Source organism: Arachis hypogaea, chromosome 16 (genome assembly GCF_003086295.3).
Source record: "Arachis hypogaea cultivar Tifrunner chromosome 16, arahy.Tifrunner.gnm2.J5K5, whole genome shotgun sequence".
In the NCBI taxonomy this organism is placed as follows: domain Eukaryota; kingdom Viridiplantae; phylum Streptophyta; class Magnoliopsida; order Fabales; family Fabaceae; genus Arachis; species Arachis hypogaea.
In genome coordinates, this window is record NC_092051.1 from 109007105 (window position 1) to 109033706 (window position 26602).

The 26602-nt window shown below is 38.8% G+C and overlaps 1 non-coding gene across 1 annotated transcript; it reads left to right on the top strand.

The window, feature by feature from the left end:
• Positions 1 to 5667: 5667 nt before the first annotated feature.
• On the top strand, positions 5668 to 5774 carry LOC112760320 (small nucleolar RNA R71). Its single transcript, XR_003180766.1, has one exon. It is a non-coding gene; the product is annotated as a small nucleolar RNA R71 (small nucleolar RNA).
• The last annotated feature ends 20828 nt before the right edge of the window (positions 5775 to 26602 follow it).

Consider the following 26602-nt stretch of genomic DNA (forward strand, 5'->3'; position numbering starts at 1 on the left):
GGATTTTTGTCACTGCGATGCGTTCGCATGGAGCACACGGTCGCGTCACCTAGCGTCAGGGCAACTATAGCATATTATATATCAAATCGAAGCCCCGAAAGTTAGCTTTCCAACGCAACTGAAACCGCGTCGTTTGGACCTCTATAGCTCAAGTTATGACTGTTTGAATGCGAAGAGGTCAGGCTGACAGCTTTGCAGTTCCTTCAACTTCTTGTATTCCTTCCACTTTTGCATGCTTCTTTTCCATCCTCCAAGCCATTCCTGCCCTATAATCTCTGAAAGCACTTAACACACATATCAAGGCATCTAATGGTAATAAGAGAGGATTAATAATAAGCAAATATAAGATCAAAGAAGCATGTTTTCAATCATAGCACAAAATCAGGAAGGAGAATGTAAACTCATGCAAATAGTATGAATAAGTGGGTAAATAGTTGATAAAATCCATTCAATTGAGCACAAGATAAACCATAAAATAGTGGTTTATCATACCTCAAAGATTCCCAGCTTTTCCATTATAGAGAGTGGCATGAGGTTTATACTTGATCCTAGGTCACAAAAAGCTTTCTCAAAGGTCATGGTGCCTATGGTGCAAGGAATTAGGAAGCGTCTAGGATCTGGAAGCTTCTGAGGTAGCTTCTATTGAACCAAAGCCTTGAGTTCTTTGGAAAGCACTAGAGGTTCTTCCTCCAAAGGCTTTGTACCAAATAGCTTGGCATTTAGCTTCATAAGATCTCCCAGGTACCAAGCAACTTGCTCTTCTCTAGTGTCTTCATCCTCATTAGAGGATGAGTGTTCATCAGAGCTCATGCATTGCAGGATTGCATGCAAAGGAACCTCTATGGTCTCTATATGAGCCTTGGCTTCCTTTAAATCTTGGATATGGCTTTCTTGAGTAGGTATTGAGCACTCAGAAGGTGTGCCTTTACTGGCGTTCAATGCCAGTTCTGATGGCTCTTTGGGCATTGAACGCCCATGCTGTATACCCTTACTAGCGTTAAATGCCAGTTCCCTTACCATTTTGGGTGTTGAACGCCCAGCAGGGGTATCTTGGCTGGCTTTCAACGCCAACTTCCCTGTCTGTTTGGGCATTGAACGCCCAGTGAGGGGTTTCTCACTGGCATTTAGCGCCAGGCTTGCTGCCAGGTTGGGCGTTGAACATCCAGTGAGGGTTTCATCACTGGCGTTCAGTGTCAGCTCTGGTGCCATGATGGGCGTTGAATGCCCAGTAAGATTTTCTCACTGGTGTTCAATGCCTTCCCAGCCTCTCCAGATTCGGCCTCAGTGGTGATGACCTTGCACTCTTCTCTTGGGTTCATTTTAGTGTTATTTGAAAGAGTCTCAGGAGGAGTCTCAGGGATTCTCTTGCTCAGTTGACCATTTTGTACCTTCAAATTTCTGATGGAGGATCTTGTTTCAGTTATGAAACTATGAGTGGTCTTAGAGAGGCTGGAGACTAAAATGGCTAAGTCAGAAAGGCTCTGCTTAGGAGTCTCCATATTCCCTTGAGAAGATGCGAATGGTGGCCTGTTGGTGAACCTATTCTAGTTCCTTCCACCTTGATTATTATTGGAGCCTTGCTAAGGCTTTTGTTGATCCTTCCATGAAAGGTTAGGATGATTACTCCATGAAGGGTTGTAGGTGTTTCCATAGGGTTCTCCCATGTAATTCACCTCCTCCATGGTGGGTTGATCAGGATCATAAGCTTCTACTTCAGAAGAAGCTTCTTGAGTGTTGCCAGCTGCAGCTTGCATTCCAGTCAAATTCTAAGAGATCATATTGACCTGCTAGGTCAAGATCTTGTTTTGAGCCAATATGGCATTTAGAGTATCAACTTCAAGAACTCCTTTCTTCTGAGGGACCTCATTGTTCATAGGATTTCTCTGAGAGGTATACATGAATTGGTTATTTGCAAGCATCTCAATGAGTTCTCTTGCTTCTGCAGGTATTTTCTTCAAGTGGAGTGATCCACCTGCAGAGCTGTCCAATGATATCTTGGACATCTCAGAAAGACCCTTATAGAAGATACCTATGATGGACCATTCTAAGAGCATGTCAGAAGGGCATCTCCTGATTAGTTGCTTATATCTTTCCCAAGCTTCATAGAGGGATTCACCTTCTCTTTGTCTGAAGGTTTGAACTTCCACTCTGATTTTGCTCATCTTTTGAGAGAGAAAGAATTTAGCCAGGAAAGCATTGACCAGCTTTTCTCAAGAGTGTAGGCTCTCTTTTGGTTGAGAATCCAACCATATCTTAACTCTGTCTCTTATAGCAAAGGAAAAGAGCATAAGTTTGTAGACCTCAGGATTCACTCCATTGGTCTTAACAGTATCACAGATTTGCAAGAATTCAGCTAAGAACTAGTGTGGATCTTCCACTGGAAGTCCATGGAACTTGCAATTCTGTTGTAGCAAAGAGACTAACTAAGGCTTAAGCTCAAAGTTGTTAGCTTCAATGACAGGTACAGAGATGCTTCTTCCATAAAAGTCAGAGGTAGGCATGTTGAAGTCACCAAGAACCTTTCTTGCTTCTCCTTCAGGTTCGGCCATGTCTTCAATTTCTTGTTCAAAATTTTTTGAAAGGTTTCTTCTGGAGTGCTGTGCTTTAATTTGTTGTAAGCTCCTCCTTAAAGTCCTTTCAGGTTCAGGATCAAGATTAAAGAGAGGTTCTTTATTCCTGTTCCTGGTCATAAACAAGAAGAAACCAAAGACAGAGGAGAATGGGAGCTCTATGTTCAAGAACAGATGACTCCCTGTGAGATGTGAAGAAAGAAGAGAAAGATAGAAGAATGAGAAAAAATAGAAGTAGAGGGGAGAAGAATTAGAAATAGAAAAGATAAACAAGAATTAAAATATTTTTATTTTTATTTTATTTATTTATAAATTTCTAAAATAAAGGTTAATTAATTAAAAGGAATTGAAAATTTAATTATGAATTTCGAAAAAGAAGAGAGAGAAATAGAAGAAGGATTTTCAAAAATTAGGGGAGAGAAGAATTAGTTAGGAAGTTTTGAAAAAGAAGAGAGAGAAGATAAGTAACTAATTAAGAAAAGATTTGAAAACAAGATAAGATAGAAGATTAGAAAAAGATTTGAATTTAAAAATTGAAATTTGAAAATTAAATTTTAAAATTTAAATTTTGAATTTTGAAAAAGTCAACAAGAGAAGATAAAGATTTGAAAAAGATTTGAATTTTGAAAAGGTTTAATTTTTAAAATTTGAATTTGAGATAAGATAAGATAGGATTTTTAAATTTTAAATTTTGAATTTTTGAATTTTAAAGAAAGATAAAAAGATAAGATAAGATTTTGAAAAAGATATGATTTTTGAAAAGATTTGAATTTTGAATTTTAAAACTAAGATAACATAAAATAAAAATTTAAAATTAAAATTTGAATTTCTAATTAAAATAAAGATAGAAAAGATTTTTTTTTGAATTTTGAATTTAATAAGGAAAGAGAAAAATAACAAAAAGACACCAAACTTAAAATTTTTAGATCTAAAGGGATCTAGTGTGCGAAAATTAACAAGGAAAACACAAAGAGACACCAAACTTAAAAATTTTAAGATCCAAACAAAAGGAAAAACAAGAACACTTTGAAGATCAAGAAGAACACCAAGAACAAAACTCAAAGAATTCAAAGAACACAAGAACATGCAAAGGACACCAAACTTAAAATTTTTGAAAACCAAACACAATTTTCGAAAATTTAAAGAAAAGACACAAAAAGACACCAAACTTAAAGATTGACACATGATTTAAACAAAGAACCTATTTTTGAAAATTTTTAGAAAAAAAGACTCAAAAATTTTGAAAATTTCAACAAGAACAAAAACAAAACACTCAAACCAAGAATAAAGATTAAACAAAGAAAAAAAAATATTTTTTTTGAAAAAGGTTTTAGTTTTTTCGAAAAATGAAAAATAAAATAAAAGACTCTAACAAAATTAAAGACAATACCTGATCTAGGGAACAAGATAATATGTCTATTGTCCAAACTTGAACAATCCCCGACAATGGCGCCAAAAATTTGGTGCACAAATCCCACACTTTGTACAACTGAACCAGCAAGTGCACTGAGTCGTCCAAGTAATACCTGAGCGAGTCAGGGTCAATCCCACGAGGATTGTAGTTTGAAGCAAGCTATGGTTATCTTGCAATTAGTTTGATTGTCTGATTGTATAAAAGGAATAAAGAAAATGGTATAAAATACTTTGTGAATTCGAAGGTAACCAGTGATAAGAAATTGGTTAAGGTTTGGAGATGCTTTGTCCTTCTGGATTAACTCTGGTATTACTGTCTTCTTCAATTGTGAATGATTTCTTCTATGGTAGGCTATATGTGATTGATGCTGGTTTGAGCAGCCGCCAATACTCCTCTAGATCTGAATCCCAGGGTTAGTGCGGATCCATTCTGATTGAGGATCCTACTCAAAATGGCATAGACAAGGTCGAATCTTCTGGATCAGAGGATGCTGCGTCTTGGTTCTAGCCTCTACCACAGAGACCCTAATCTCCCTATACCTCGGCTGAACTGGTGTCTCGAGAAGTCCCCAATGAAGTCGTGGATTAGCTGTCTAAGAGATGTATAATCAAGCTAGCGGTTCATGCTTTCCACTTAAGTATTCACACAAACCCACGAAGAACATGGGTGGTTGTCAGGAACGTGGTCTTAGTATGAAGAACGAAGATGATTGTCACGGGTCATCCCATTCATCAAGTTGAAGAACGAATACATCTTAGGATTAAATCAAATACGGATTAAAAAGAAACAGAAATACTTTTATTAATCCATAAAACTCAGTAGGGATCCTCCCCTCAACCTAGGAGGTTTAGAAACTCATACTGATAGAAAATACAATGATGAACGAAAATATGGCACCCCCCTTATGATTATGTAAAATATCCCTTAAATACTAAACTAATGACTAAGGTTTACATAAGAAGGGTAAAACAGTCTTTTTAGTGCTAACATCCACTTCTGGGGCCCACTTGGTGAGTGTTTGGGCTGAGCTTTGATGAGATCTATGTGCTATGAGGCCTCTAGGGCATTGAACGCTGGACTCCTCCTTTGGGCGCTGGACGCTTGGAATGGGGCAGAAGGCTAGCGTTGGACGCCAATTTCGGGCCTTCTAATCCAAAGCAAAGTATAGACTATTACACATTGCTGCAAAGCTCTGGAAGTCAGCTTTCCGTAGCCATTGAGAAAGCTCCATTTGGACTTCTGTAGCTCCAGAAAATTTCCTCCGAGTGCAAGGAGGTCAGATCCAGACAGCATTTGCCGTGCTTTCTATGTCTCTAAATCAGACTTTTGCTCCAGCTCCTCAATTTCAGCCAGAAAATACCTGAAATTATACAAAAACACCCAAACTCAAAGTAGAATCCAAAAATATGAATTTAACACTAAAACCTATGAAAACTTAATAAAACTTAAACAAAACATGCTAAAAACTATATGAAAATGATACCAAAAAGTGTATAAAATATTCGTTCATCAGTATTCCTTGTCCTTAAATTTTGGGTAAAATCCGCCAAATCCATAATGACTTCCCAAGCTTCTTCTGCAGTTTTGTTCTTAGTAAGAGATCCTCCACTTGAGGCATCAATGAGGAGTTTGTCTTGAGGGACCAACCCTTGGCAAAAATAGCTTATGAGCACCAATTCATTAATGCGGTGGTGAGGACAAAATTCCAACAACTTCTTAAACCTTTCCCAATATTCAAAAAGGATTTCTCCATCCCTTTTCATAAGACATGAAATTTCCTTCCTTAGACGATCCATCTTTTGAGGTGGGAAAAACTTCTCAAGAAACTCCTTACGCAACAAATCCCAATTAGAAATCACCTCCTCAAGTTGGGTGTAAAACCATTCTTTCGCCTTTCCCTCCAAAGAGAAAGGGAAAGCAAAGACCATGACGACTATCTCATCTGAGCCATGTCTTCTTGCAGTAGAGGACACAACTTAAAAATCTTTCAAGTGCTTGAGGGGATCTTCACCGGGCAACCCGTGATATTTCGGAAGCAAGTTGATCATACCCGTCTTGAGCTCAAAGTTGTCATCGAGATCTGGGTATCGAACTTGTACCGGTTGCAAAGTGATGTCCAGGGCTCCGGCCTCCTTTGGAGTAATTCTCCGAGGTGGTGCCGCCATATTATTGTCACCTAATTCACTCACAGAAATTTCAGCACTTCTAATAGAAGAATACAAGGTTCCTTCGTTTAGTGAAGAATGAAAATCCCGGTTAGAAGGTGATAGTGACTCGGGTTACTCTTCAAGTGAGTCCGATTCACTATGCACAAATGCTAACCGGCGCCGAGCTTGCCTAAGATGTGTTAAAGTCCTTTCTATTTCAGGGTCAAAAGGGGCCAGGCTCGGGTCTGGAAGCGACCGTGTCATTCAATTGAGGAATCAATGAAATCATGCAATTACTGAAAGCAAGTCAAAAATAAGAGAATAAACAAAAATGATCTAATAGCTAATAACTATCAAAACTAGTTAGATAGAGGCGCCATCTACCAATTAGTGTCAAGTGACAAACCAAAAAAATCAAGTATTCACACTATTCACATATTCATAACAACGAAAATCATAACACTCATTGCACTTGTTTCCCCAGCAACGGCGCCGAAAACTTGGTGCGGGCCGCATCATCGGTTAGGAATTCTCTTTCTCCGAAAAGGGAGGAAAGATGGAATTTTAACGTTGCAGGTATAGTCCCAACCGACGAAGCGACTGACAACCGACGAAGCGACTCACAACCAAAGTTTAAATTAGATATGTCACAATTTAAAACCAATTAAATCCGGGAGTAGAATCCCGAGTCGTCTCCCAAGGAATTAGTAATCAATAGTGCACAGCTTCGGTTGTGACAATCAAGGGATTTTCAAAAAAGAGATGAACAATTAAAGGAATAAAAAAATATTCAAAATTGCAATTAATGAACTAATAAAGGAATTAAAGAACTAACTATGTAATATGGACAAGTAAGGTGTAAAAGTGATTGATGTGTGTGTGTGTGATTCAAAGTATAAATGGCTTCTTGGCTTGGAATAAGCTAGGGGATCCTTTCCTTGTTGTAACCACAACTATAACAATTATGATGGATTAATCTCACTTAGTTAACCCTTAACATCGAAGGATAGGTCAAGTGAGCATAATTGTTCTTAATCCCCAAATCCTAACTCACTTGCTAATTGCCTTAGCAACAAGTTATTGTTAGTGGAAACAAGAACAATTAACAATCCAATAATTATCAATAAATGTTGGACATTCCAACTCTAGGAACCCATATGCTCATTTTTCCCAAGCCAAGAGGTGGAAACTTACCTCATAATCAAAATTGACATTTCTACAAACACTTGGTGGGCATAAATACAAATCATGACAAACTTGAGAAAATGCTTGAAACTATGAGCAACAAATGATCAAAAGAAACAATACTAACTCAACCAAGCATATAATAATCATCAATCATCAAATTCATCAACATAAAAATCAAAATTGCAAAAAGTATATAAATTAATAATATGTCTTTAACTACAAGAAAGAGTATCAAAATTGTAGCAATAAAAGAGAACAATTAAGAAATACTTACAATGGAGGCAAACAAAAATCCAAGATCAAATCATCAAACTGGCACTGTTGCCGGAAATTTGCAAATGTGTGCCTTATTATTGGTTATTGTAAATATTGTGAATAAATTTGCTTTTTTGTTTCTTTGTTAGTTGTTTCTAGTTTTAGGAGTTTAGTTTCATTATCCCTTATTAGTTTTTGTTTTTATTTTCTCTTGATACTATGAATTCTCACCCCTTTGGCTATGAGTTTGGTTATAATCATGTTGTAGGAAGAGGAGATTACAATGAAAGCTTGCATTAAGGATGGGACAATCAAAGATGGGAGAGCCACAAGGATTTGATCAACCCTCTTGGCAACAACCTCCTCCAACTTACTATGAGCAACAGCCATTCCAAGGTGCATACCAAGACAATGGATATGGTGGACCCCTTGTAGTTACCAACAAGTCCCACTATATGCCTATGAACCCCCTCCTCTACTTAGCTTTGAACCACCATACTCACAAGCCACCCACTACCAAACACCCTCATATGATCCTAATCCTTATCAACATTACCAACCACCCCATGAGCCATATGAACTATACATAGAGCCACCCCAATTCTAACCCAATTACTTCCAAGAACCACCAGCTCCATATACACCATGTCCATATCCATCAATCCAAGAGCCATATGATCCTAATCATGCAATCCGAGTAGAAGAAGAATTAAAGGATCATCTCAAAGAAACAATGGATCGGTTTCATACAACCCTTCATTAATTGGAGCAAGTGGAAAATCGAAAAGCACACGAAACTCTCATGGCTAAAGAATCTCAATTTGAGAACCAAGGATTGAAGTGTGTTGTACAACAAGTGGAAAAGATGGAGTGTCTTAAACCACCACATCCTTGTTCTGATGAACCACCCTCATATTATGAACCTTTCCTCCCAAATAATGAACCCTCATATCCACCCCAATCTTCAATGAATGACACTCTAAGTGTTCTTCTTCAAGGGCAAAGAGAGATGCAAAGGACGACACAAGATTTTATAGCTACCTTGACCGAGGTAGTAGATAATTTAGCCTCTCTGTGCTTCGATACTCAAAGCACTCCCATGGCTACATGCGGAGAATCATTAGAAGAGCGTAGCATGAAGGAGATACTAGAAAATCTGGTGGAGAATAAGGAACATGACTTTGTATTGGAACAAGTGGAGGAAGCCATAATAGTCGAAGAGGAAGAAGTGGTTGACGACTTAGGAGATGCCGAACCTCCATGGGAATCTAGAGTTGTAGAGTATTCCTCCAAGAAGCTTGAAATTGATGTCAAGAAGGCCAGTGCATAACCTCCATGGCATATTACTTATGAAGACTTGGATAGGATAGATCAAGAAGCAAGTCCCCTTGGTGATGAAGATCATGAATCAAGTCCTCCTAGTGATGAATCTACAGCCACAAATGAACTCTTTGAATATGAAGACCCATCTCTGATTGAGTCTGAGAATGAAGTGGAAGTGAAAGTCCTTCGGAAAGGTTGGATGGGAGTTGAACATGCTTTGTCAAGAACGTTGGAGACTTCTCTACCTAGGTTGTTGTCTACTACATCATTTGAGTGGGTAAAACTTATCTCTATTCGCCTTACCGTTCCACTTGAATATGGTATTCTTGAAACGGATGGCCAACTTAGGAGGCTTTGTGGCATTAAGCGTAAGAGAAGGATGTTTAGTGGTTGGAGTTGGAAATCAAGGTTCATCACGGTTGATACTTCAAGAACTGGAACTAGTGAACATTTGGTTGGATCTAAAGAAAGAGTTTGGTATTGCATAAAGAATTCAGCCTATCTGTCACCCCATTGGAACAATGGTAATCCACTTCAAGACGGTTGTAGAAATAAGATTTGGGATCCGAGAATATATGAGGATCAATTTTGGGAGCTCAAAGCTTGTGAAGAACTCCATCAAAGCTTGGGGAATTTACTTGGAATAGATAGAGCGTATTGGAAGTCCAAGTATTGGTGGCAGTTTCAAGATGAGTTCAAGCACAAGCCACCATGACAAGGAGCTCACCAAATGTCCAACTTAAGGACAATAACTAAAAGTGCTAGGTGGGAGACAACCCACCATGGTACGATCTTTCATTTTTATTATTAGTTTTATTTTATTTTATTTTTATCAGTGTCCATTCATAATTTCTGCATCATCACCTGCATTATGCATAAAAAAAGAGGGAATCGACGCGCATGCGTCTACGACGCGCACGCGTCGTATGTGTATGCGCAAATGAACAGAGAGTTGTGCGAGAGCTGAGCGGGAGTGGTGCTTGGCGCATAGCCAGAGCCACGCGTACGCGTGCCTCATGTGTACGCGTCCCCTACGTTTTTGCCAATCCAGGCGTAAGCGTCAGCGATGCGTACGCATGGAATGAAATATTGGCGTAGTAAGGTCATTGAACAGAGAGTTGGGCTGCCACTGTGCTGGAATCGCGCGAGCAGTCACGCGTACGCGTGACCGACACTCATGCATCAGTTCCTATTTTTGGTCACCCATGCGTACGCGTCGAGTGGATATTTCAGTTTTCATGCATACGCATGATGCAGGCGCGCGCGTTGACTCCATTTCCTGTTTTCTATTTCTCTTCTTTCTTCTCTCCTCTCTTACTCCTTCTTCTTCTTTTCTCACTTTCTTCTCATCCTTATTCTCTTTCATTCTCTTTTACATACTACATTTGCATACTTTCCTTCATTGCATTTTAATTTTATTCATATTTTTATCTCCTTTTCTAATTTCCTATTTTAACATTGGTGTTAAATGTTCTTATTCAACTGTTGTATCTTTTCTGATATTATTTTGATGCTTAGTGACCTGTTTTACACTATTGGGTGATATTATTTATCTGTCAATGCTAATCTTTTATGATTCCTGTGTTCCTTTTGCATTGACATGAATTTATATTGACTCTCATTACCTACTATCTCTTCCCCATTATTGTAATTTTTGCACTATTGATATGCCATTTTCTTCTACTGTTTTCTCACTTGCATGTTGTAGCTACCGTGTAATTGAAACCCTCATTATTTGGCATTAACCTACCCATACTTTATTTTTTTCTTATCTTTATTTCTGGGTTACTTTTCTTCTTTTTCCTCTTCTTTCAGGATGGCCACCGAGAAGGGAAGGGAAAAGCTTCTCAATGGGGCGACAGATAAGTCCATCTACACAATCTTTGGAGAAAAGTATCAGTTGTAGCACCCGTCCACTTGCACATCTTAGCATGCACCGAGGACGGTGCAATCTTTACGTGTGGGGAGGTCGATACCGACTTCTGTGGGTTAGTTATTTTCTATTTCAACACCAATGTTTAATTTTCCTTGTTAAATTAGTTGTTGCATTCAGGGACGGATCCAGAAATGATATTATAGGGGGCCAATAACACATATAATATTAAAAATTATGTAAAAAAATTATATAATATAAGATGTATTATAAAAATATACGGATAGAGAATATATTTTAAAGTAAAAAAAATATATGTATACTTTTTACTAACGAAGTGATCGATTCTTCGTATCATAAAATTTACCGATAATAGAATTTGTGTCAAAATTTTTAACAATTTTCTTTTCAATATAATTAAAAGACAATTAACAAGAAATTCATATTTTATTTTGTTTCTAAGTTATTTTTCACAATATTCATAGTTGAAAAAGATCTCTTAATTATAGCAATTGAAACAGAGAGAATTAATACCAAACGAATAAAAAAACAGCCACAAGAAGAAAAAGAATTCATTTTATGAGATTTAAAATTTTTTATTTAATTAAAAAATATTAGTAATAATATCTTTTTCAGATTTTTTTAATATTATTACTTATTTTTTAGATATTAAAAATTATTAATATTTAAATTAGACTGAACTTTTATTTATATTAGACTAAATACTAAGTATTTTAAAAAAAATAAATTATACATAATAACTTATTACTATTAAAAAAGTTGGGGGGGCCGAGGCCGCCACTCGCCCCCCTTATATCCGTCCCTGGTTGCATTTGCATGTTTGATTGCATGTTTGTTTGATTTGGTGCATGTTCTTCTGCCACAACTTGGTTGGAGTGATAAGTTCTTTTTCAAGACCCTTTTTATAGCATTTCACTAATTTAAATTAAAACTTTTTTGTTAAACTTGTTTGAAGATTGTAATTTGGAACATGATTTATAGCTAAGAACATACAACCTGTGAGATTTTGAACTTAATTATATGGTTACATTATTTAACCATAATATTTTATTCTTGTGTGTTTTCTTCTCTATGATTGTAATTTATGGTTTGTTCCATTCTATATGTCCATTGTTGAGTGTATTTGTATGCATACATATGATTGAGGCCATCATTTGTTATTAGCTCACTTATCCCAAATAGCCTACCACTTCAATTACCTTTGTTTGCCATTTTGAGCCTTTTTACCCCAATTTGTTCTATATCTTACCACATCACTAACTCTAAGCGTAAAACAATAATGTCCTTAATTTGAATCCTTGGTTAGCTTAGACTAGTGAGAATGTTCATGATTTAAGTATGGGAAAGTTGGGTTTGGAAATATTTGATTTTAAGAATTGGGTGTTGTATATCTTTATGAAAATGTGAAGGAAATGTTTAGGACATGTTCATGCATTTAATAATTTAATTATATGCATTGAGGAAAACAAAAGAAAAAAATAAAAAAAGAACATAATAATAATAATAATAAATAAAATTAAAAAGAAAAAAAAAGAGATTGATAAACCACTATTTTATGGTTTATGTTATGCTAATTTAAGTGGTTTCTATCAAGCATTTGCACACTTATTCATACAATTTGCATGATTTTACAATTCCTTCCTAATTTTGTTCTATGGTTGAAAACTTGCTTCCTAAGCCTTTAAATTGTGTATTTTAATTTCCCTTTATACCATTCGATGCCGTGATCTGTGTGTTAAGTATTTTAAGGCTATATAGGGCAGGAATGGCTTAGAGGATGGAGAGGAAGATTGCAAAAATGGAAGGAGCACAAGAAATAAAGAAGATAAGCAGCGAGGAGCGACATGCACGCATGGCTCACGCGTGCGTGTGATTTGAAGATCTGCACAGTGACGCATGCGCATACCTGACGCGTACCCGTGACACGCAAAGAAGACCATCGACGCGTACGCGTGACTGACGCGTACGCGTGACATGCGCCACGTGAAGAAAACGCAGAAGACGCTGGATGCGATTTTCTGGGCTATTTTTGACCTAGTTTCAAGCCCGAAAAACACAAATTAGAGGCTGCAGAGTAGGGGAATCACATTCATTCATACAACTTTCATTCACATAATTTGAGGTTGAGATGTAGTTTTTAGAGAGAAAAGGTCTCTCCTCTCTCTAGGTTTTAGGATTCTTAGGTTTAGCTATTTTCAATTTTAGATTTCTACTCTATTTCAATTTAGTTTCTCTTCTACTCTTATTTGTTCTAGCATTATAGTTTATTTATTTCCCTTGTTGATTACTCTATGTTGCTATTTTAGTTTATGAATTCTCATGTTAGATTTGATTTCCTATTTAATGCAATTTGAGGTATTTTATATTTATGATTGCTTTCTTCAATTTATGTTATTGATGCTTTCAATTGGTTATTTGGATTTTATTATCACCTATTATTTTTCTATGCTTTTATGTTATACCTTCCAAGTGTTTGATAAAATGCTTGGGAGGGTTTTAAGTTAGATTTTTCTCCTCTTGGCTTTGGTTGAGTAATTGGAGACTCTTGAGTTATCAAACTCCTTTGTTGATTGATAGTTGAAAGTTCCTAATTGATTTGGATCCCTCTGAAGCTAGTCTTTCCTTAGGAGTTGACTAGGACTTAAGGAATCAAATTGATTTATCCACTTGACTTTCCTTCATAATTAGAGGTTAACTAAGTGGGAGCAATGGACAATTCTCATCACAATTGATAAGGATAGCTAGGATAGGACTTCTAATTCTCATACCTTGCCAAGAGCTTTCTTAATTATTAGTTTATTTTCTTATCATTTACATTCCTTGTTTAACCTTTCAAAAAACCAAAAATATACTATCTCATAACCAATAATAACTACACCTCCCTGCAATTCCTTGAGAGACGACCCGAGGTTTAAATACTTTGGTTTAATTTTATTGGGTTTGTTTTAGTGACAACCAAATTTTTGTATGAAAGGATTATTGTTGGTTTAGAAACTATACTTGCAACGGGAATTTATTGTGAACTCTTTACTAGCAAAAATCCGTTCATCAATAGCACTTAGAACATAAACTCTAAAGAAAACCCTAAGAGAGTTGAGAGAAAACTTAGAGAGAAAACTAAAACTAAAAGCCTCTTAATACTATCTAACACCACTCCTAATGGTATGCTATGTTTCTCCAAGTGTTGCCCATCAAATATGAGCTCTAGGCCATCAGATTTGGGCCTCCAAAGCTCCCAAAACATGAGTCACGTGCCTTTTTAATGAAGGCACGCGCTGGTACCTGTGCGTATGCACAAGAGGCTGTTTCTTAATGTTTCCTCCCTCTTGCATGCTCTTCTTCCATTCTTGCCAAGCCATTCCTACTTATTTCATCTAAAATCACTCACCAAAATATGAAGGCATCGAATGGAATGTAAATGGAATAAAATTGACTAAATTAAGCACAAAAGAGCATGTTTTCATAATCAAGGATAATTTGGGAGGAGAACTCAAAAGCATGCTATTTAAGGGAATAAATGTAGGTTTGCATGACAAAATCCATTCAATTTCAACAAAATATTATCATCAAATATGGATTTATCACCAAGCATAACATGCACATTCTCCAACTGTCTCAAAATATCTCCACCAGACAATTTGACAGGGGGACCTCTGTCCTCTACCTTGCCATCAAATCTAACCCGGCCTTGCCGATATCTGTGGCCTTGACTTAGAAAGCTCCGATGACACATGAAACACCATTTCTGATTGAAGGTGAGTCGGTTAGTCTCAGCATCCAAGTTTCACGTAGGACAAGCTCTCCCACCGTACGTATTCCACCCAGATAAGTTGCCCAATCCTAGAAAATCACTGATTGTCCGCATAATGCAGCATACATCTTGAATGTTTTTTTTCGCTAGTGTCGTACGTCTCATGGGCCAGATCGAGTACCTTGAGCTAAGATTTCCGAAGGGATTAGAACCATCGCTAGCTAAGGCTAAGCGAATGCTGCGCGGATCATTACTAAAGTCAATATATCTTCTGTCAAATGCCTTCCATGTCTCACTGTCCGTTGGATGCCTCAAAAGACCGTCTGAGTTAGGACCTTTCTTGTGCCACACCATGTCAGCGGATGTCTTACTGGACATGAACATCCACTGCAGTCGTGGAACAAGGGGAAAGTAATGAAGAACCTTCGCTGCCTGGGGCTTCCCATTCTTTTTAACAACCACATTGATAATTGTCATTCCTCCTAGTCTTTTGCTTCCATCTCGAGGTCCCACATCGCTTGCACCTAGACAATTCTTGATCGCTGCCCTGATATAGCATGTAGTCATTCGGACATGCATTTATCTTCTTGTACGCAATGCCGAGCTTTCTTATGATCCTCTTGGCATCGTGCAGTGAAGCCGGAATCTTTGCATGCTCAAAGGCGTCCCCCAGTAGCCCTAGTATCATTACGAAGGCCTTGTCGCTCACTCCGCACATGCACTTTATATGGTATAGCCTCACCAAGAAATCCAGCTTCGAGAATTTTGAGCATCCCAGATACAATTCTTGCTCTCTGGTGCACGAATTGTGAATCACACTTTTCACAACGCGTACCACTAACCAGCAAGTGCACTGGGTCGTTCAAGTAATACCTCACGTGAGTAAGGGTCGAATCCCACGGAGATTGTTGGTTTGAAGCAATCTCTGGTTATCTTGTAAATCTTAGTCAGGAAGTCAATTATGTTTATCAGTTGAATTACGAATAACCACGAGAGCATAAATTAAAGGTTACTTGTTGTGCAGTGATGGAGAATATGTTGGAGTTTTGGAGATGCTTTGTCTTCTGAATCTCTGCTTTCCTCTGTCTTCTGATTCACGCACGCACGTCCTCCTATGGCAAGCTGTGTGTTGGTGGATCACCGTTGTCAATGGCTACCTTCCATCCTTCCAGTGAAAACTACGCTCACGCGCTCTGTCACAGCACGGCTAATCACTGGTTGGTTCTCGATCCGGTTGGAATAGGATTTACTATCCTTTTGCGTCTGTCACTAACGCCCAGCCTTCAGGAGTTTGAAGCTCGTCACAGTCATTCAATCCTTGAATCCTACTCGGAATACCACAGACAAGGTTTAGACTTTCCGGATTCTCATGAATGCCGCCATCAATTCTAGCTTATACCACGGAGATTCTGATTAAGGAATCTAAGAGATCCTCATTCAATCGTATATAGAACGGAGGTGGTTGTCAGGCACACGCTCATGATCTGAGGGAGGTGATGATTGTCACAGATCATCACCTCCATCACAGTTAAGCGCGAATGAACATCTTAGATAGGAACAAGCGTGTTTGAATGGAAAACAGAAATACTTGCATTAATTCATCGAGACACAGCAGAGCTCCTCACCCCCAACAATGGGGTTTAGAGACTCATGCCGTCAGAAAATACAAAGTTTAGATCTGAAATGTCATGAGATACAAAATAAGTCTCTAAAAGTTGTTTAAATACTAAACTAGTAGCCTAGGTTTACAAAAACTGGATAAACTATGATGGATGATGCAGAGATCCACTTCTGGGGCCCACTTGGTGTGTGCTGCGGCCCACTTGGTGTGTGCTGGGGCTGAGACTTAAGCAATTCACGTGCAGAGGCCATTTGTGGAGTTGAACGCCAGTTTTTATGCCAGTTTGGGCTTTCAACTCCAGCTTTTGATCCTTTTCTGGCGCTAGACGCCAGAATTGGGCAGAGGACTGGCGTTGAACGCCAGTTTAAGTCGTCTATTCTTGTGCAAAGTATGGACTATTATATATTTCGGGAAAGCCCTGGATGTCTACTTTCCAACGCAATTGGAATCATGCCATTTCGAGTTCTGTAGCTCCAGAAAATCCACTTTGAGTGCAGGGAGGTCAGAATCCAACAGCATCAGCAGTCCTTTTTCAGCCTGAATCAGATTTTTGCTCAGCTCCTTCAATTTCAGCCAGAAAAATACCTGAAATTACAGAAAAACACACAACTCATAGTAAAGTCCAGAAATATGAATTTTTCCTAAAAACTAATAGAAATAGACTAAAAACTAACTAAAACATACTCAGAACTATATGAAATTATCCCCAAAAAGCGTATAAAATATCCGCTCATCACAACACCAAACTTAAACTGTTGCTTGTCCTCAAGCAACTAGACAAATAAAATAGAAGACTAATAGGTTGAGAAGCAATAATATCTCAGAGTTTTTGATTGAAGCTCAGATCCTAATTAGATGAGCGGGACTAGTAGCTTTTTGCTTCTGAACAGTTTCGGCATCTCACTTTATCCATTGAAGCTCAGAGTGATTGGCATCTATAGGAACTCAGAATTCAGATAGTGTTATTGATTCTCTTAGTTTAGTGTGATGATTCTTGAACACAGCTTCTTTATGAGTATTGGCCGTGGCCCTAAGCACTTTGTTTTCCAGTATTACTACCGGATACATAAATGCCACAGACACATAACTGGGTGAACCTTTTCAGATTGTGACTCAGCTTTGCTAAAGTCCCCAATTAGAGGTGTCCAGAGTTCTTAAGCACACTCTTCTTTTTGCTTTGGACCTTGACTTTAACCGCTCAGTCTCAAGTTTTCACTTGACACCTGCACGCCACAAGCACATGGTTAGGGACAGCTTGGTTTAGCCGCTTAGACCAGGATTTTAGTCCTTTAGGCCCTCCTATCCACTGATGCTCAAAGCCTTGGGATCCTTTTTATTTGCCCTTGCCTTTTGGTTTTAAGAGCTTTTGGCTTTTTCTGCTTGCTTTTTTTTTTTTGCAAGCTTTATTCTTTGCTGCTTTTTCTTGCTTCAAGAATCATTTTTATGATTTTCAGATTATCAATAACATGTCTCATGTTCATCATTCTTTCAAGAGCCAACATATTTAACAGTCTTAAACAACAAATTCAAAAGACATATGCACTGTTCAAGCATTCATTCAGAAGACAGAAAGTATTGCCACCACATTTAACCAATTAGAATTTCTTTTATTAAACTCGAAATTTTATTGCTTCTTATTCAAAAGATCTACTATTTTATTCATGTTTAATGATGATGAGAAAAATAAACTATAGCTTAATTGGAGATAAAATCAAATAGATACTAATTACTATTATATGACTTCTAAGGTAGACTTTTTATAAGGACACTGTCACAGAGTTAAGGCAGAAATTGGAAATTAACAACCTTTATTCTGGGTTTATGGGGGTTCCTCTGATCCTTGGGAGGCTTGGTATTACAGAAGACTTTTGGCGCTTCAGTTCCCTTAAGTCACGTCCCTGCTCCTCTTGTTCTTTAAACATATGGGTCAGCATTTGACTGTGTTTCTTCTGTTGTTTTATTATTTGCTCCATAGCTTCCTGTATCTTGGTGACAGACGTCTCAAGATATTCCCAATATTCCGCTTGAGGAATCTCTGGGAGGAATTCCTGTGCTCTCTTCTTGATAAGATCCTCCTGTGCTTGTTGTCTCTCCATTGATGCTTTGGTGATTGACTTTTCAATTAGGATATATTCAGTTATTCCCATCCTGACTCCAGCGTCCTTGCAGAGCAGAGAAATCACGCTTGGATAAGCCAATCTGGCCTCTTTTGAATTTTTGTTAGCAATCTTATAGAGCTCAGTTGAAATCAGCTGATGAACCTCCACTTCCTTTCCCATCATGATGTAATGAATCATCACTGCTCTTTTAATTGTGACTTCAGAACGGTTGCTAGTGGGCAACAGAGAACGCCCAATAAAGTCCAGCCATCCTCTGGCAACTGGTTTGAGATCCTCCCTCTTGAGTTGATTTGGGACGCCCTTTGTGTTGGTGGTCCACCTGGCTCCAGGGATACATATGTCCTCTAGAATCTTATCCAGGCCAATGTCTGCTCTCATCATCCTCCTGTTGAAGGAGTCTGGATCATCCTTTAGCTGAGGTAGCTTTAATATCTCTCTGATCTTGTCAGGGGTGGTATGAACAATCTTTCCCCTGACCATGGTCCGAAATTCGTAGCAGGCAATTCCAGATAGTCTTTGCTTGTTAGTCTGCCACATATTAGCATAGAACTCCTGGACCATGTTCCTTCCTACTTTCGTTTCAGGATTAGCTAGGACTTCCCAGTTCCTGATTCGAATTTGCTCCTGGATCTCCGGATATTCATCTTCTTTCAGATCGAATCTAACTTCCGGGATCACTGATCTCAGACCCATTACTTTAAGATAATGGTCTGAATGTTCTTTAGATAAGAACTTCCCTTGATTCCAAAGTGGTTTTGGAATGCTCTCTTTCTTGCCTCTTGGAGTGGATTGTTTTCCTTTGGGAGCCATGATCTTAGTGATACCGGATAAACACACCAAACTTAGAGGTTTGCTTGTCCTCAAGCAAAAGAAAAGAAAGGAGATGGATAGAAGGAGATCGAGGTGCACTTGGTGATGGAGGAGGGGGGAGGCCGAACCCAATTTTAAAGGGGTGGGGGGGTGGTATTTCGAAAGATTGGAAAAGATAAGATAAAAAGATTGAGTTGAAAAAGATAAGATAGAAGATATAGTGTAATTTTGAAAAGATAGGATAGATTTTTGAAAAAGATAAATTTGGATTTTGAAAAAGATAATATGAAGATAAAAAAAAGATATGGATTAGTTGAAAAGATTTTTGAATGAAAAAGATAGATTTGTTTTCAGAAAAGATTTTGAAAAGAGTTGGATTGAATTTGGAAAGATGGATTTTTAGAAATTAAGGTTTTTAGAAATCAGGGTTCTTGACATGTTCATGTAAAAATCATGCCTTGAAGTATAAAATTTGAAATTAAAATGGAAATACGTGTGGGATAAATGGATTTGGCTCCTCCCTGTCTTCCTGGCGTTTGAACGCCCAAACACTGCTTGTTTTGGGCGTTCAGCGCCCAAATGCTGATCTCCTGGGCGTTCAGCGCCCATTTGCTGCCATTCCTGGCGTTCAACACCCAGTGGGTGGCCATTTCTGGCGTTGAACGCCCAAATTGCTGCCATTACTGGCGTTCAGCGCCCAGTGGATGCCCATTTAGGGCGCTGAACGCCCAAAATGCCCCTTTACTGGCGTTTTCTTGCCATTGAGCTCCCTATCTCTGTTTTGTGTGCAAATTCCTTCTGTAACCCTGTAAACTTATGCAATTGATCCTTTACCTTAGTGTCAGTAAACTTTATATAAACAAATAAAAAGGAAAATAGGGCAAAATGCTTAGAGGATTAATGCCCCATGGCTGGGTTGCCTCCCAGAAAGCGCTTCTTTATTGTCTTTAGCTGGACCTTGCTGAGCTTTTAATCTAGCTTCAGCCTTGAGCATTCTTGCTCAATGTTGCCTTCAAGATAATGCTTGATTCTTTGTCCATTGACAATGAACTTCTTATCAGAATCAATATCTTGAAGCTCCACGTAACCATATGGTGACACACTTGTAATCACGTATGGTCCCCTCCACCGGGATTTCAGTTTCCCGGGAAATAGCCTGAGTCTAGAGTTAAACAACAGGACCTTCTGTCCTGGTTCAAAGATTCTAGATGACAGCTTTCTGTCATGCCATTTTTTTTATTTTTCTTTATAAAGCTTGGCATTTTCGAAAGCTGTGAATCTGAATTCCTCTAGCTCATTTAGCTGGAGCAATCGTTTTTCTCCTGCTAATTTGGCATCTAAGTTTAGGAATCTGGTTGCCCAGTAGGCCTTATGTTCCAGTTCCACGGGCAAGTGGCATGCCTTACCATACACGAGTTGGTATGGAGAGGTCCCTATGGGGGTCTTGAATGTTGTTCTGTAAGCCCACAGAGCATCATCCAAGCTCCTTGCCCAATCCTTTCTACGGGTATTTACTGTCCGTTCCAGGATTCTCTTTAAATCTCTATTAGAGACTTCAGCTTGCCCATTGGTTTGTGGATGATATGGTGTGGCCACTTTGTGGCGAATTCCATACTGAACCATGGTAGAGTAAAGCTGTTTATTGCAGAAGTGAGTGCCCCATCACTGATTAACACTCTAGGGACACCAAACCTGCTAAAGATATGTTTCTAAAGGAACTTCAGTACTGTTTTAGTATCATTGTTGGGTGTGGCAATAGCCTCAACCCATTTTGATACATAGTCAACTGCCACCAGAATATAAGTGTTTGAGTATGATGGTGGGAAAGGTCCCATGAAGTCAATTCCCCATACGTCAAACAACTCAATTTCCAAGATTCCTTGTTGAGGCATGGCGTAACCATGAGGCAGATTACCAGCTCTTTGGCAACTGTCACAATTACGTACAAACTCTCGGGAATCTTTATAGAGTGTGGGCCAATAGAAGCCACATTGGAGGACCTTGGTGGCTGTTCGCTCACCTCCGAAATGGCCTCCATATTGAGATCCGTTGCAATGCCATAGGATTCTCTGTGCTTCCTCTCTGGGGACACACCTACGGATAATTCCGTCTGCACATCTCTTAAAGAGATAGGGTTCATCCCACAAGTAGTACTTTGCATCAGTGACTAATTTTTTCTTTTGTATTCTATTGTACTCCTTGGGTATGAACCGTGCAGCTTTATAGTTTGCAATATCGGCAAACCATGGTGCTTCCTGAATGGCAAATAGATGCTCATCAGGGAACGTCTCAGAGATCTCAAGAAAGGGGAGGGACGTCCTTTCCACTGGCTCTATCCGGGACAGATGATCAGCCACTTGGTTCTCTGTCCCTTTTCTGTCTCTTATTTCTATATCAAACTCTTGCAGAAGCAATACCCATCTGATGAGCCTGGGTTTTGAATCCTGCTTTGTGAGTAGATATTTAAGAGCAGCATGGTCAGTATACACAATCACTTTTGATCCTACTAAGTATGATCTGAACTTGTCAATGGCGTAAACCACTGCAAGTAGTTCTTTTTCTGTGGTTGTGTAATTTTTCTGGGCATCATTTAGAACGCGACTGGCATAATAAATGACATGCAGAAGCTTGTCATGCCTCTGTCCCAATACTGCACCGATGGCATGATCACTGGCATCACACATTAACTCAAATGGCAATGTCCAGTCTGGTGCAGAAATGACTGGTGCTGTGACCAGCTTAGCTTTCAGTGTTTCAAACGCCTGCAGGCATGCTGTGTCAAACACAAATGGCGTGTCAGCAGCTAGCAGATTGCTTAGAGGTTTTGCAATTTTTGAAAAATCCTTTATAAACCTCCTATAGAATCCTGCATGCCCCAGAAAGCTTCTGATTGCCTTAACATTGGCAGGTGGTGGTAATTTTTCAATTACCTCTATTTTTGCTTGATCCACCTCTATTCCCTTGTTTGAGATTTTATGCCCAAGAACAATTCCTTCAGTCACCATGAAGTGACACTTTTCCCAGTTTAAAACTAGGTTGGTTTCTTGGCATCTTTTCAGAACAAGTTTCAGGTGATCAAGACAGGAGCTGAATGAGTCTCCATATACTGAGAAGTCATCCATGAAGACTTCCAGAAATTTTTCTACCATGTCAGAGAAAATAGAGAGCATGCATCTCTGGAAGGTTGCAGGCGCATTACATAGCCCAAATGGCATCCTTCTATAAGCAAACACTCCAGATGGACATGTGAATGCTGTTTTCTCTTGATCCTGGGGATCCACTGCAATCTGGTTATAGCCTGAATAGCCATCCAAAAAGCAGTAATAATCATGACCTGCTAGTCTCTCTAGCATCTGGTCTATGAATGGTAAAGGAAAATGATCCTTTCTGGTGGCTGTATTGAGCCTTCTGTAGTCAATACACATGCGCCACCCTGTAACTATTCTTGTAGGAACCAGTTCATTTTTTTCATTATGAATCACTGTCATGCCTCCCTTTTTTGGGACGACTTGAACAGGGCTCACCCAGGGGCTATCAGAAATGGGATAAATAATCCCAGCCTCTAGTAATTTGGTGACCTCTTTCTGCACCACTTCCTTCATGGCTGGATTTAGCCGCCTCTGTGGTTGAACCACTGGTTTGGCATTATCCTCCAATAGGATTTTGTGCATGCATCTAGCTGGGCTTATGCCCTTAAGGTCACCTATGGACCACCCAAGAGCTGTCTTGTGTGTCCTTAGCACTTGAATAAGTGCTTCCTCTTCCTGTGAATTTAAAGCAGAGCTTATGATCACTGGAAAAGTGTCACCTTCTCCCAGAAATGCGTATTTCAAGGATGGTGGTAGTGGCTTGAGCTCGGGTTTAGGAGGTTTTTCCTCTTTCAGAAGAAAGTTCAGAGGCTCTTTCATGTCCTCTGAATCCTCCAAATCAGGCTGAACATCTTTAAAGATGTCTTCCAACTCTGATTCGAGACTCTCAGCCATGTTGATCTCTTCTACCAAAGAGTCAATGAGATCAACTTTCATGCAGTCTGTTGATGTGTCTGGATGCTGCATGGCTTTGACAACGTTCAACTTAAACTCATCATCATTGACTCTCAGGGTTATTTCCCCCTGTTGGACATCAATGAGGGATCGTCCAGTTGCTAGGAAGGGTCTTCCTAGAATGAGAGTAGCACTCTTGTGCTCCTCCATTTCCAGCACAACAAAGTCAGTGGGAAAGGCGAATGGCCCAACTCTGACAATCATGTCCTCAATCACGCCTGATGGGTATTTAGTGGAACCATCAGCAAGTTGGAGACATATCCGGGTTGGTTTAACTTCTTCAGTTAAGCCAAGCTTCCTGATAGTGGATGCAGGTATCAGGTTGATGCTTGCCCCAAGATCGCATAAAGCTGTCTTGGTGCAATCACCTTCTAATATGCATGGTATCAGAAAACTCCCAGGGTCTTTAAGCTTTTCAGGAAAGCTTTTCAGAATGACTGCACTGCATTCTTCAGTGAGGAGAACTCTTTCTGTTTCTCTCCACTCCTTTTTATGACTCAAGATCTCTTTCATGAACTTGGCATAAGAAGGTATTTGCTCAAGTGCCTCTGCAAATGGAATCTTTATTTCAAGAGTCCTTAGATAATCTGCAAAGCGAGCAAATTGCTTATCCTGCTCCTCTTTCTGGAGTTTTTGAGGATAAGGTATCTTGGCTTTATATTCCTCAACCTTAGTGGTTAAAGGAGCCTTTTTAGAGGGGTTGTTATCAGCACTTGTGTGTGTCTGATCCCTCACTGGCGATTGAGTGCCAGAGTCAGAAGCTGGAGTGACGTTAGACGCCAGCTCACTGTCTGTTCCTGGCGCCTGAACGCCAGAAATGTGCCCATTTTGGGCGTTCAACGCTGGATTCTGCCCCATTTGGGCGTTCAACGCCAGATTCCTGCCCATTTCTGGCGTTGAACGCCAATCCTGCCTTGTTTCTGGCGCTGAACGCCAGTTTTGGGCATGGTCTGGGCGTTCAGCGCCAGCCTTCCACCCATTTTCTGGCGTTTTAGTGCCAGAATTATTTTTCCCTGGGCTCTTACTGTCCTCAGGTGAATCTTTGGTGGGTCGCTCATTTCTTGAATTTTTGATGCCTTGAGGTGGGGTATTTAATGTTTTCCCACTTCTTAATTGAACTGCTTGGCATTCTTCTGCTATTTGCCTTGATAGGTGCTGCTTTGTTTGCTTAAACTGTTCGTCCATATGTATATTAGCTATCCTTGTCTCCTGTAGCCTGTCCTTGAATTCAGCTAACTGTTTTGTTAGAAAATCCAATTGCTGATTGAATTCAGCAGCTTGTTTTACAGTACTGAATTCAGCAGTTACTGTTTTAACCTCTTCATTCATGGAAGGGTTGCTGCTTAGATACAGATGCTGATTCCTGGCAACTGTATCAATGAGCTCTTGAGCCTCTTCAATTGTCTTTCTCATATGGATAGATCCACCAGCTGAGTAGTCTAGAGACATCTGAGCTCCTTCTGCAAGCCCATAGTAGAAGATATCTAACTGAACCCACTCTGAAAACATTTCAGAGGGGCATTTTCGTAGCATCTCTCTGTATCTCTCCCATGCATCATAAAGAGATTCATTATCTCCTTGTTTAAAGCCTTGGATGTCCAGCCTTAGCTGTGTCATCCTTTTTGGAGGAAAATACTGATTCAGGAATTTTTCTGTCAGCTGTTTCCATGTTCTTATGCTGGCCTTAGGTTGGTTATTTAACCACCTCTTAGCTTGATCTTTTACAGCAAATGGAAACAGTAATAGTCTGTAGACATCCTGATCTATTTCCTTATCATGTACTGTGTCAGCAATTTGTAAAAATTGTGCCAGAAACTCTGTAGGTTCTTCCTGTGGAAGACCGGAATACTGGCAACTTTGCTGCACCATGATAATGAGCTGAGGATTCAACTCAAAGCTACTAACTCCAATGGAGGGTATGCATATGCTACTCCCATATGAAGCAGTAGAGGGGTTAGAATATGACCCCAGAGTCCTCTTGGACTGTTCATTTCCACTTATGTCCATGATGAATATATGGATATAACTTGGACTGATTTATCTTTTTATTTATTTTATTTTATAAGAAGTAAATACTTAAATAAAATAAAATAACTAAAAAGAATTTGAATTTTGAAAAAAAATTTTTTTTTTTCGTAAAAGAAAATAAAAATTAATTAGTAAAAAAAAAGAAATTTTTGAAAAAGAGGGAAGATATTTTCGAAAATTAGAGAGAGAGAGTTAGTTAGGTAGTTTTGAAAAAGTTAAGAAACAAACAAAAAGTTAGTTGGTTAGTTGAAACAAATTTTGAAAAGATAAGAAGTTAGGAAGTTAGAAGAGATATTTTGAAAAGATATTTTTGAATTTAGTGAGGAGAGAGAAAAACAATAAGATAGTACAAGATTTAAAATTTTTAGATCTAATGCTCCTTGTTTTTGAAAATTTTGGAGGGAAAACACCAAGGAACACCAAACTTAAAAATTTTAAGATCAAGGCACAAGGAAAACTCAAGAACACTTTGAAGACTCACAAGAACACAAGAACATGAAGAAAGAACACCAAACTTAAAGTTTTTAGAAAACCAAACCAAAATTTTCGAAAACCAAAGGGAAATCAACAAGAAAACACCAAACTTAAAGTTTGGCACAAGATTTAATAGAAAAATATTATTTATGAAAAAGAAGGTTTTGAAAAGAATATAAAAGACTCTAACCCAATTACCAAGAACACAGATTAACGCTCTAGCCAAATGAGTTATGAAAATTTTCGAAAATTTTAAGAAAGATTATTTTTGAAAACGTCAAACTTAAAGTTTGGCACAGGATTTAACAGAAAAATTATTTTTGAAAAAGGTTTTAAAAAATATGATAGCCAATTACCATGAACATAAACACCACGTTCTAATTAACTGAGCTATAAATTTAAAGTGTTTTAACAAGGGATAAATAATAAAAGACTCTAAACCAAAAAGAGAAAATTTTTCCTAATCTAAGCAACAAAATAAACCGTTAGTTGTCCAAACATGAACAATCCCCGGCAACGGCGCCAAAAACTTGGTGCACGAATTGTGAATCACACTTTTCACAACGCGTACCACTAACCAGCAAGTGCACTGGGTCGTTCAAGTAATACCTCACGTGAGTAAGGGTCGAATCCCACGGAGATTGTTGGTTTGAAGCAATCTCTGGTTATCTTGTAAATCTTAGTCAGGAAGTCAATTATGTTTATCAGTTGAATTACGAATAACCACGAGAGCATAAATTAAAGGTTACTTGTTGTGCAGTGATGGAGAATATGTTGGAGTTTTGGAGATGCTTTGTCTTCTGAATCTCTGCTTTCCTCTGTCTTCTGATTCACGCACGCACGTCCTCCTATGGCAAGCTGTGTGTTGGTGGATCACCGTTGTCAATGGCTACCTTCCATCCTTCCAGTGAAAACTACGCTCACGCGCTCTGTCACAGCACGGCTAATCACTGGTTGGTTCTCG